This window comes from Xiphophorus maculatus, chromosome 6 (assembly GCF_002775205.1).
Source record: "Xiphophorus maculatus strain JP 163 A chromosome 6, X_maculatus-5.0-male, whole genome shotgun sequence".
NCBI classification, from domain to species: domain Eukaryota; kingdom Metazoa; phylum Chordata; class Actinopteri; order Cyprinodontiformes; family Poeciliidae; genus Xiphophorus; species Xiphophorus maculatus.
Genome location: NC_036448.1, coordinates 20,990,530 through 21,003,552, shown reverse-complemented (window position 1 = coordinate 21,003,552; position 13,023 = coordinate 20,990,530).

Below are 13,023 nucleotides of genomic sequence, written 5' to 3'. Positions count from 1 at the left end.
TTTCGCAGTCCCACACCGTGTTATTACGGAGGAGTAATGATTACCGAGCTGCGAGTGTGACCCCCCAAGAGCCTCCATCATATATCAGAGGGGTCAGCGGGGAAATTAAAGGGATATAAAAGAAAAAGCTTTCACATGTCTTTTATTTTGCCCTCTTTAAAACGCTGCTTTTTGTCTCCTCGGCCATCAAGACAGGAGAAGAAACACACACTGCTCTGTCATATCCAGTCCCGATAAAATGCTTTTACAGCATCCTCCACAATTACCGAGATGTGACAAAAAAGAAAAGAAAATCAAAATAAATAGATCTTTTACTAACACTACATAATCTCACGTTAAAAAAATAGAAAAATCCTTCCTTTAATTATTCACGGGAAAAAAAAATTAAGAGATATTTTCATTACACAATCACTGGCGCCATGAATATTGGCACTGCAGTGACTCCTGTTAAACAAATGTGCCTGAAACTTAAGAAAATACTTTCAGTTGATCAGCGTGTCAGGTAACTTTAATTAGCAATCCATCACTCTCTGTTTCCTTCCAGCATATTTACAGTGTCAAATAAAGGCCAATTTCTCTCAGAGGAGAGAGGACCAGTCAAAGATTTCTTTATTTATGTGTTACCTTCCTAAAATAACGGGATAAGTTCATTTTGACAAGTGATTTTGGCAAAAAATAAAAAAATGACAACCTCTTTCTTTCCAAAAAAACTAAATCACTTCAAAAAAAGTGTAGGTAGTATTTAAGATATAGAATTTTATTGCAATATTTTGCAGTACTAAAGTGAAAAATTAGTGACAAAAACTACTAATTGCTTATTTTGTTTGGTAAATATGGCTGTGACTGCATATCACTGCAAACACAAATATTGTCATTTACAACAAGCTTCGTCGGTGTGATTTATATCGCTAAGCTGCACACAGTAAAACATTTTCAAATTTACTGATATTTATTGATGCTCTCATGGGACAAACATATTTCCAAACATACTTGTACGACTATTTTTTAAATTTACAATCAAAAACTGAAATTAATCAAATTCTTATCATGATAAAAATAAATTCACAATGAATGATAAACAATACAAGTAAAAACGCATTTTCTCTTGAAGGCTTTTAACCCAGAGAGTGAGCTATTTGTGTCTTAATGTTGCACATATTTCTTGTTTTTGTGATGTTTTTCTTAGTTATTTTTGTGCAGCTAAGTTGTAATTAGAAATAAAGTCGTATGGTATAAATGCCGACCTGTAGATGTGTGATATCCATCCTTACTGTAACTACAGCAGACTCTGATGATAATTTCCCAGCTGTAATCCCACCGTTTAATTGAAAGAGGCGTCGATCAGCGGTGTTATAAAACCAGTCCACTTGGCTCTCCTTAAATTCCTCATAACTCATGTCCGCAGCGAGGAGTTGTAACAGTACGACCTTGGTTTATTTCACCCTGCATGTGGAGAAAGGTTGAGTCCTGCTGTCACATTCATATTTCATCCTGCCGTGCTTTGTTGCTCTTATTAACTGCAGCTCCAGATATTTCTCACATGTTTAGAAGCTGAAATTTTAGACCTCTAAATAAAAGTCTGACTTCATTACACACTCTTTTTTATTCCTGGTATTCCTGGGAAACTACTTGGAAGCTATTGAGTGAGTCAAGGGAATACCAGCAGTAACAACTTACTGTCATCTCAGCGTTTGTTTAGTCAGACGCTAAATGTGTCTTCCTTCAAATGCAGCGTTAAAGACAAGCGGTTTCTAAATGCGTTTAAACTCTACAGTCATATATTTGTCTTCCTGAAGGCTTCAGTGCCAGGACTTGTCCCACACACAGCTGAGGGATTATGTGAAAATAACACATCTATAATAATGGGACATCCAACCTTACTCGGGTATGAATAATGTTCTCACAACTGTCTTGTTATAGCACCGGAAACCTTGAAAAGTAAACAAAACCCTCCTAAACAAATATAGATGTGTCCGGTTTGAATGAAGAGGAAGCTGCGTCTTAGGAGAAACTTTTAAAAAAAGTAAAGAGATGCCCTTCGTATAAATAGCACGGTGCGTAATTTATGTTTTATTACAGCGGAGAAAAGGCTTTCATTCTTTTCTGTCGCTGAATGAGACCATCAAAATAAATGTGGCTTGAGGCTGCGTGGTAATCGAGAGGCCTTTTCTTCTAGCACAATAGAGGTTAAAGCCTTTTGTCTGTCGTCTGAGAAATGCAGGACACCTGGCTCTCTCACAGAGATCCAAAGACACGTGAGAACTTTCTGTCTCAACACATGAATAAATAACACTGCTGCATATTCTTTAGCCTTTTAGTTTTACTTCCTGACTGGTCATGATGTCTTGTAACTTTTAATTAGGAGTCCATGACTTCCTGTTTCCCTGGAGTAAAGAGATGACTCTGGAGCAGCACTATAACTTTTATTAAAACATTTTTGTTGAAGCTGTCACTATGTTGTAGCAGTTTAATATGAGACAGATAAAATGCAAAAAATCCAGCTCCTCTGTTTTCCCAGAAACAACCAATGAGAGCCTGGAGGAGGGTCTTAGCGCTGTCAATCACCCTCCAACTGGTGCTGCTCATGCTAACTTCTCCCTCTCAGTTAGCATGGCCACCGATGATGGTGAATAAGTTGTTTGTCCGCCATTAGAACATTTAGCAGCGCTTAAATGAGGTTGATTGACATGCTTAGACTTTCCTCTTGGCTCTGATTTGTGATCTTTTCACAGATTTTAACAAACTGTCACAACATGGGGAGAGTTTTAATAATTTTTTTTTAATTTCTTATAAAAGTTACATATAAATTGACATCCATTTCTCTTAGGCCCTTTTAAAATGGGAAAACACAAGAATATGCCTCACATCTTAGGCAGATGTGTGGACAGGTGGCTGTGGTGTTTCCATTAAATAAGAAACAACTAAAATTACAATAGAATAAGTTTGTTTACGCAATAAATCATTAATCATGCTGCTCTATCATTCTCTTACTACATCCTGTCATCTCCTTTCTCTTTTCCAAAGAAGTAGTAGGAGGAGGTTGACATAGTAACATCTGGATGTTGATCATGTGACTCATATGATGCGAAAAAAAAAATGCTTCCATGCAGTTTTGCAAAATATACAACTTTCAATACATCCGAAAAACCACGTCATTCCCAGCCCAGAGGGTTAATGCTGCTATGAAAATTCATTTTCACCTAAGTTTGCTTGCAGTATATCTAAAATCAGAACAACAAATAGAAAGTATTACTCTAAATAAATGAGAGAAATCCAACCCAGGACACCTGACTCTTAAATTGAAAGTTCATTAACTTCCTGTTCTTGTTTGAGATTTGAATAAAGAGAGAGAAGTGCGCAGCAGGAGCAAAGACACCTTGCACTCTGATGATGACTGCAGATGTTCAGCAGCACCACTGGACAAACCTCCTCTCGCCGTCCTTCAAACTGCTATTTTAACATGTCTGCCAGATCCACATCTGGATATTATCTGGACACTAACAGCTGTAATGAACCCTGACACACTCATCAGAAAGCCCCTTATTCACCCTGAGTGTCCACCAGAACGCCTCTTGGTTTCCCTCCTTGCTACTGAAAATATTTGTGTTTCGCCTCCTCTGGACATTCGATAGGACTTGGACGCCGTCCGACATACTTTCTGCTGTCTTAATGGCGGCCCTTTGCACCAAATGGTATTTTAGCACAAGTGCATGGCAACAGCAAAACAAAGAGGCACAAGATGAATTCCTCGGCCGACCACTTTTTGAATTACTGATCATGTAAAAACCCGCTGTGGCTCCCAGATTGCAAACATCAGTTCTTGGAGCCTGCGTGCAAACCAACCCTCTAAATAGGGTTGTCTATTTCTGTTCGGCTGCGGGGGAAAACATATGTTTGACATCAGTGTCACTCGCAAGTCATTTTGCAGCGGGGCTTCGTCCCCCTCCTCCTCGCTTTTACTCCACTCAGATTAGCGGTCGACAATAGCCGTATTCAACGAACGCCGCTAATTATCATCCAATCAATGAACTCATGTTTGACGACAGGCCTGCCTGCTGAGGTTAAAGGGTTTTTGGATCAAACGTTTTGTCTCGTTCTGAATGTGTCTGGGCTTCTGTTTATACTAGCTCTTTGCAAAGGGCTCTGGAAAGACAGAAGCAAAGTAAACACGCAGACAAAGCATCCCGCACCACAACAAACTCCTCAGTACTATCAAGAAATGAACATCAAAGGGAACAATTGAAAGTGAATTTACATCACGGTGTCACCCTGAAACCTGATGCATGGTGACGATTTGGGTTGGGAAAAAAAAAAAAAAAAAAAAGAAACAAGAGCAGCTTCATCATTTCAAAGCAGCCACTGCAGAGGAGCTCACATATGCCAATGATCTGGAAAAAAACAATCAGTCAGTAGATCACAGGTGCAGGGTTGGAGGATCTCATACAGCTCAAACAAAACATTTACTGAAAGAATGACGGTCAGATTCAATCCTTGTAGGAACGATTGGCTGTAGATTTAATACAAGTTGCTCATTTAAAGCTAAAACCCGTCGTTTTCTGTAAAATCAGCAAATTTTCAACACACATTATTAAAGTAGGGCTGCACAGTGGCGCAGTTGGTAGCACTGTTGCCTTGCAGCAAGAAGGTCCTGGGGTCGATTCCCGGCCGGGGTCTTTCTGCATGGAGTTTGCATGTTCTCCCTGTGCATGCGTGGGTTCTCTCTGGGTACTCCGGCTTCCTCCCACAGTCCAAAAACATGACTGTCAGGTTAATTGGGCTCTCTAAATTCTCCCTAGGTGTGAGTGTGTGTGTGCATGGTTGTTTGTCCTGTATGTCTGTGTTGCCCTGCAACAGACTGGTGACCTGTACAGGGTGAACCCCGCCTCTCGCTTGGAACGTAGCTGGAGATAGACACCAGCACCTCTCCCAACCCCACTGGGGACAAAGGGTGAACAGAAATGGATGGATTATTAAAGTCCAATTTTATTTCTACAGAATAAACAAGAATAGTTGATCTTGCATAACTTACAGTGTTTCCCAATAGACTCAGTTGGATTGGGGATCAAATTTGCAACTTTTGCTACATTTTCAGCTGGTGCGATTCGCTTTCAATCAAGTTTATTTGTATAATTCATTTCACCATCAAGGCGGTTCAAGGTGCTTTACATAATACAGCAAGAAAATTACAAACCTGTAAAGACAACACTAGTCAACTTTGAAAAATCTGTTCCCCTCCTCGCCTGTGGTGGCGCTGCACCAAGAACAACTGAAGGAAACGGCACAAAAGCGTCAGGAGTACCGTCAGATTTAACGGTTGCAGGATTTTTCTTTTGTCGTTTGTAAAAAAAAAAGGAAGCCATTTTTGTCGCTGGCGCTAAACAAAACAACCCTGCGACATACCGCTTCCTGCTTTAGTCAGACCAAACGAAACCCGCACTTTCTAGGCAAGTGAATTAATTCGTTTAACCCTCTGATGCGTGGGTGACTGACTATACAGTCTTCCGTTAGTGGGTCTTTTTTGACCCGGGTTACAATCAGTGTGTTTTTATGCTATTTTTGTCATTTTGATTCAAAATAATGTTTCGTATAATACTTTCTACTGTGTTTTATTTCACGCAAGAATTATTTCATGTTTGAAATATTTTCATTTTTCACTTTTTAAAACGGTCTTAGAACAATTTGTAGAACATTTGTGACAATTTGTAGAACATTTTTTAAAACAAAATGACAACAACAGCAATTTTACAACAGTAATGATAAAATGTAAATAATGGACAATGTCAACATCCATTATGTGTGTGTGTGTGTGGGGGGGGGGGTGCGAAAGAGCACGTTTCTTGAAACAAGCTAGCTGACCAAGCTAGCTAATATTACTGTCTGTATTCTGTTATGCTATGTGTATCATGTATGTGTGTGCATTTATTTATTTATCCATCCATCCATCTTTTTCCGCTTATCCAGGGTCAGGTCACAGGGTCAGCAGCCTAAGTAGGGAGGCCCAGACTTTGCTCTCCCGAGCCACTTGTTTCAGCTCCTCCTGGAAACATAATCTCTCCAGCGTGTCCTGGGTCTTTCCCGGGGCCTCCTCCTGGTGGTTTGTGCCCGGAACATCTCTCCAGGGAGGCATTCAGGAGGCATCCTAGCCAGATGCCCCAGCCACCTCAACTGGCTCCTTTCAACATGAAGGAGCAGCGGCTCTACTCTTGAGTCCCTCCTGGATATCTGAGCTTCTCACCCTATCTCTAAGGGAGAGCGCAGGCACCCTACAGGTAAAAGTAATTTCTGCCACTTGTATCCGTGACCTCGTTCTTTCAGACATGACCCAAAGCTCATGACCATAGATGAGGGTAGGAACGTAGATCGACCGGTAAATCAAGAGCTTTGCTCTTTGACTCAGCTCTCTCTTCTCCACGATAAACCGGTACAGCTCCCACTTCACTGCAGACGCTGCATCAATCCGCCTGTCGATCTCCTGCTCCATTTTTCCCTCATTTGTGAAGAAGATCCCGAGATACTTGGGGCAGGACATCCTCCCCGACCCGGAGAAGACACTCTATTCTTTTCCAGCTAATTTATTTATGCATTTATTTATATAGGTATGAATTTTTATTTTTTTTATTGAGATGATAAAAGAAAGAACCTTGAACACATTGATCAACAGGTTTTGCATGTCATTCAACACATTTTCTCGTTTGGTTTTCTTATTCGGGGTGTCAGACACACACAGACACACACACAAATAATACACATATATGCAGTATAGGTGGTAATGTTAGCTAGTTGGATAGATAACTAGTGTTGGCAAACTTTGAAGAGGACCCACTTATGCATCAGAGGGTTAAAATGGAGTAAACAAGGCCGGTGTGAATACATTTAGACATCCATCCATCTTGTCGCAGGATTGCTGGTGCTTTTCTTCAGGGGTCATTAGGTGAGAGTCCATATCTGGTAGAGGCCGGGATTTGAATCCAGGGCCTTCTTGCTGCAGGGTCCATACTTTCTTTCAAAATAAATGCCATTATTGGCAAAAAAAAAGTGAGGTTCATGCTATGTTTTCACAGAAGACAAGATGTTTCTGTCCCTGAAAATATGATGCACAGAATCACAAATCTAAGTCTAAACTATGTTACGTAGAGTAAACAATAAAAATCTTTATCTGTGGCATTGTTCATTAAAATGGCACATTACTAATGTATTAAAATTAAATACGATAGGTACACTTAATGATATTGTATTAGCGATTAGATAATGCATTCAGCAAGTACTTTTACTTTTAATACTTATTACCTAGATAGTTTTGCTTCTTATGATGTCATCAACCCAGGACAAACCAGAATAAGATGTTTTCTTGCTGCAGTGGAACAAGTTATGTTTTTTTAGTCAGTGTTTATTTGTTTCTGGAGAGTCAAATTGCTTAATTTCTGGTGAGAGAAGTTCAGGCGGAGGCGTCTTCACTTCTGTCAGGCTGCGACTTTTTCCTGGAATGGTAGTTTAACTCCTTGAGCGAATTTGTATTGTAAAGACAACATTCCCTTAAACAATGTGTAGAATCTGATTGTGAATGATGAGATTACGTCGAAACAAATGCCTCTTGTGATACTTAAATGAGGTTGCAAGGTTTTCAGGGAGGATGAAAACAGCAAAACAAAGCTGACTTGATATTTTGCTTTAGATCAAAATTATAAATGACTTATTGGTGACAGAAAATTCATATTCTCAAAGTATTTCCCTGGTTTTATTAAGCATAATATTTAGCCACTGAAGGCCTCAGTGGAAGATTATTAATTTATGAAACTAATCTAAAAAGGGGTCAGTATTTTGATTATTCAATTATTAAGTATTGAAATATATGCTTGTTTTATGGTGTATGGTCTTTGTCACACATTTTATGTCCACTATATTATTGTTTTCAGTCGAATACTCTGACCTGACAGGAAACAGTTCTGTGTGTATCTTATGTGTGCATTCAACAGTCTGTCAAAAGACAATTTGACAGGCAAGTCTTGAAAATATGTTTCCCTGAGTTTACGTCTAAGCCGCTTGCTGAAGAAAGCATCATGCTGCCACCACCATGTTTCAGTGTGGAGATGTGTTCAGTGTTTTTCCTTATGTTTCACCTGAAAAGCTAATTTTGATCCACATTTTCTGATTTCATTTTATTTTTTCACAGGCGTGCCATAGTCTTTCTGACTGATTGAACAGTGAGATGCACAAAGCTTGACATTTCTTCATGACTGAACTTAATTTTAATTTTCTCTCTAACTTCCTCCCCGACCCGTTTGCTTTGTTCATGATACTGTTGCTCCACTAACATTATCTGACAAATCTCTGAGGCCTTCATAGAATCAATGGCACGCAAATTGAATTTATTAACTAATTATTTGACTTTATTTACTTGGATCTTTGTGGTCTATTACAAAAAATATAAGTTTGTAAATGCAAAATAGGAAATGTTCTGAATACTACCAGTTGATTGAGTTTTAAAGTGGACTGGACTGTAAAATAAATTGACTTATATTTGGTTGTTTTTCTCCAAGATACTTAACTTTTCATAAAAATAAATATGTAACATAAATGTAAATATATACAGCAATAAATATGTCACCATAATTTTATATGGATCACATGGGTATTTGCCCAGGGCAGCAGAAATACAGAACCAGATGAAGAAACATTACAACTTTTGCCCCTTTAACAAGTGTTTTTATTGTTTTTAATGTGTGTGTAGAAACCCAATTTTTGAGTGGGGGTCCCTGCTTGAGAAAATATAGACTAGCATGGAAGGTTTGTGAGGAACTGCACTGGGTTTTTTCCTGCCTCAGAGCCTCGTTTTCTTATTAATAGGTTGGGGAAGTGAAAGGAGAAGGGGTTCGTCCATTCATGCAAAAGTCGCCACTCTGTCTAGCTCTATTTAGCAAAAACCTGATTGCAGCCATTCTAACTATTACTTGAAATAAATGAATTATGCTGCTGCCGGCGTTCTGACTAAAACCAGGAAGATAGAGCACATCACTCCAGTTTTAAAGTCCTTGCACCTTAAAATATTTTTTTCCAGAAAACTGCAAAAGAGCCGGAACACTGAGTTCCTTTAATTCAAAAACCCACCTGTGTGGAGTTGCTTTTGATTCCTAATAACTGGAACATCGATCAACATATTTGATGTGTATTTACTTGATGATTTTAACATTATTCATTGTTTCATAATTGGCGACTATATTCTGTTTTTATGATGTAAAGCACTTTGAATTGTATTGGTTCTGACAGGTGCTATGCAAATAAACTTGACTCAAACACTTAAAATCTGCTGAAAATGTTTAACCTTTACCTTTGTTTATGAAGCTTTTAACAACTAATCAATCTTAGCTGTTTCTTTTTGTTATTTTGTTTTTTTGACATTAATATATTGAAATAATTTTATGCAGATTTTGTAATGGAAACGTTGCTTTTGTATTTCAAGTCTACAGTCAGAGAAATTGTTTAAACCTTTAAAACAGCAAACGGTGGTGATTGTTTTTAACAAAAACCTGAATATTTTAAAATTTAAAAATGAAAATAATTACTCCCAGCCCATTGTTAACCATCTGTTTTGTAAGTTGACCTTCGTAAGACAGGAAACTGGAAATATTTCTTGACGTCTTCGATGTCTGGTGAGTGCTAGTTGAGGTACAAAGATTTATCGAAGTCGATTTCCTTAATTTTAGGATATCTGTGATCGGACAATTTTGACATGTAAAGCCGATCTTGTCAGCCTCAGCAAAGGTTTAAAGATCAACCACTGTCCTCTTCTGCTCTCAGGTGAGAGAGGTTTGACTGACGGGCCGGCCCACCAGGTCATGTCTCCATGTTTACAGTTAACAATAGTTACCCCACTGTCTCCAACTCAGCAACTTTCTTGCTATATTTAGCAACATTACAGAAAAAAAAATGGTATCAGCCAAAATCTGAATCGGCAGGTTAAGCTTTTTTAATTGCCCAAAAACCTGCAATCGGTGCAGCTCTAGTGTGCTATGAGTTTTAATGACTTATTGCATTAACAAGCTTATTCACGTGGGATTTTAATTTTGGTTTTTTGAACATTAGCAGAATATAGACAAAGATTTGCACACATTAGTAATGGAAACGCTGTTTAAAGAAAAATCAAAGCCCTGCTTGGAAAGTGCACAGCAACCATGAACAAATGCTGCCTTTTAAAATAAACAATATCCAGCTGTGAGGGCAGGTGAAGCATGCGACCAGTATCCTCATGAACCAAACCAGTAACTTTTTCCCTGTTTCAGAGACGTTGTGTATTTACCCAATCAGCAATGAGAGGCCTGTGTGACACCAGCACTCTCCCTCTGTAATTTCCGTCCCCATTTTCCACCAAGACCACTCAACCTCCACAGCCATATGGTTTGCTGCCATAACCATTTGCAGCTGAGCGAAAACAAACCATCAGGACGCGTCCCAGGGGACGGGGGGCTCGAAGACGCACTCGCCACCGCTTGGCTTTGTGCTGGTTACGATAACCTACCGTGACTCATCCTATCTGCAGATGATTTTCCTCATATAAGTTGCAAAGGCGGAGAGTCTGGTCAGGGGATACAATATCATTCAGTTAAAACTCAAGGGTGAGGCAAAAATAGCACATGAACCACATGAAGAAGCTGGGACCAGAAATAGCTTGTTTGATGGGTATATGTTTCAGTGGTGCAATGATGGGGTCTCTCCACAGAGCTCTAAAAGAACCCACCCCCCGTCTCGTATATGATTTTGGGTCGGGTGGTTGCACACGTGGTTGGTTCACTGTGTGCCTCTGCATACGACACAGACGCTTAAAAAAAAAAATCAAACAGCCCACAATCTTAAAACGCCAACATCTTGAAACGTGAATCACACATATCTGCATTCCCCAAAGTAAACACACATGTCAAGAATGGCACTTATTGGTAATCTTAGACATAATTAATGAGATTAACTGAAGCTCTGACTTCAGTCGTTCTGCAAACACGGATTGCCTGATGTAGTAAGCGTCGTATATTAGAAGGTGCAGCCGTCGTCTCCTGCCTCCCACGTTTCAAATGTGCAGACAGGCAGACACAACCTTCACCCACCTTAGAGCAATTAGAGATTACTGTCTATAATTATTCTGACTTATTTATGGCCTAAAATGTATTGTAACAGCTGCTATTTCTCAACGGGGGGAGAAAAAAATCCCCACAAACACCTTCATGAGTGAGTCACTCTTTTGTTTTTTCTTTTACTTCCATGCTCCACTTTGCCTTTTCAAACGGACTCTTTCAGCCGAATTAGAGGCTTTTACTACAGGTTTTGTCCAATTTAGCAACTTCTTCTCATCAGTGATTGATCAAGTTCACCCCTCCACCAAGGCGATAATTCAGTTTCCTGATGATGAAATGTGCTTTATTTGAAAACATTATGAAATTCTGCTGAAATTTCCTGTTTGGATTCATAGTTACTCCGTTTTCAAAATTGAAAACTGCTACTTGTGTGCTGCTGGTCTTTCAAGCGAGTTTATCTGAAGCGAACAGAAACCAGTGAGGCTGAACTGCAAAGCAAAACCAAAAGTTCAATAAAAACCCAAGACACAGCTGGCTTCCAACGACAGAACCTGTTTCAGAATAACACGACCATCAACAAATGACCACAAAACGGCCTGGTATTTTGTAAACACATAACTCACCGCCTGCTTAATTTTTTAAAGCAATTTCGTGTTTAGCTCTTAAGAGGTACACAGAATGATTTTGTTCCTCAATAATCTTGCTTTACTTTAACAAACTAAGAAAACAAAACACTGTTAGTCTCATGTCAGTAGCTCCGTCTTTTGCACATTTTCAAGCACCTTTAATTCACTTTGGTGTCCAAATGATACAGATGATGATTAGTAAGAAAAATGTATGCAGAATTTGAATAGTTTGAAGCTAAAGCCATACCACTTGAGAAGTTTTGTGTAGAATATATTTACAAAGTTCTTAATTTAAGAGACCACTTAACATGACCAGTTTCTCTGATTTGACCTCTTATATGTTTACCTTTGAGTAAAATGAACATTGTTCTTTAATTCTATGAACTACTGACAGCATGTCTCCAAAATTCCAAGCAAGGATTTTGTATTTATTTTCAGAAAATGAGAAATGGTCAAAATAAGGAAAAAGATGCAGTGCTTTCAGACATTAAATAATGCAAATAAAACAAGTTCATATTCATTTAGAAACAACAAAATTAATGCTTTAACTCAGGAAAAGTTCAGAAATCAAAATTTGGGGGAATAACCAGGAGGTTTTCAATGGGGTTCAGTGCAGTGGTCTGTATATTTTGTACATTTTTTCTTAATAATTGCTCTGATTGTGTTATTAATTCAGTAAATTACCTTTTCTTGAGTCTGTATACTCGAGTTAGCGAATAATCAGTCACTACTAGTTCCACTGGCTGATTATTTTACTTATAACATAGGAAAAATGTCTTGTAGTAAGTGAACTTTGTTCTTTTTCATCTAACAAGCTCCTATATTTTACTGAAAAGTTACTTAAAAAGTTAGTTTTGCCTTCAGTCAAGTATGCAAAGATATTTTCATTAGAAACTATACCAACAATACAAAGATTTTGTGTTTTTCTGTTTCAGTCGTTGCTCCGGTGGCAGCCTTAGGTCTATCAGGGCAAGTGTGGCTACAAAGTAGCTCGCTGCCATCATTGTGTGAATGAATGGGTGCATAACTAGATGTAAAGCACTTTGGAGTCCTCTGACTTGATTAAAATGTTAAAATGCAGGCCATTTGCTATTTTTACCATTTGAGGAAGATACGTCTGTCTGTAAATGATTTGCTTAATTGAATTTCTTGAAAACGCCGATTGTGTAAGTGAATGTATGTGGTTTGGTTTTGAAATTTATTCTGTCCTAACTTGTACTCATGTCTGTCTTACCCAAAAAATAAAACTCCGGTAGAAGAGATTCATCTCAATTAACTGATCTTCTGGGCAAATGAAGGTATGAACACATGGTTTGTGTATTTTAAAGCAAGAAACC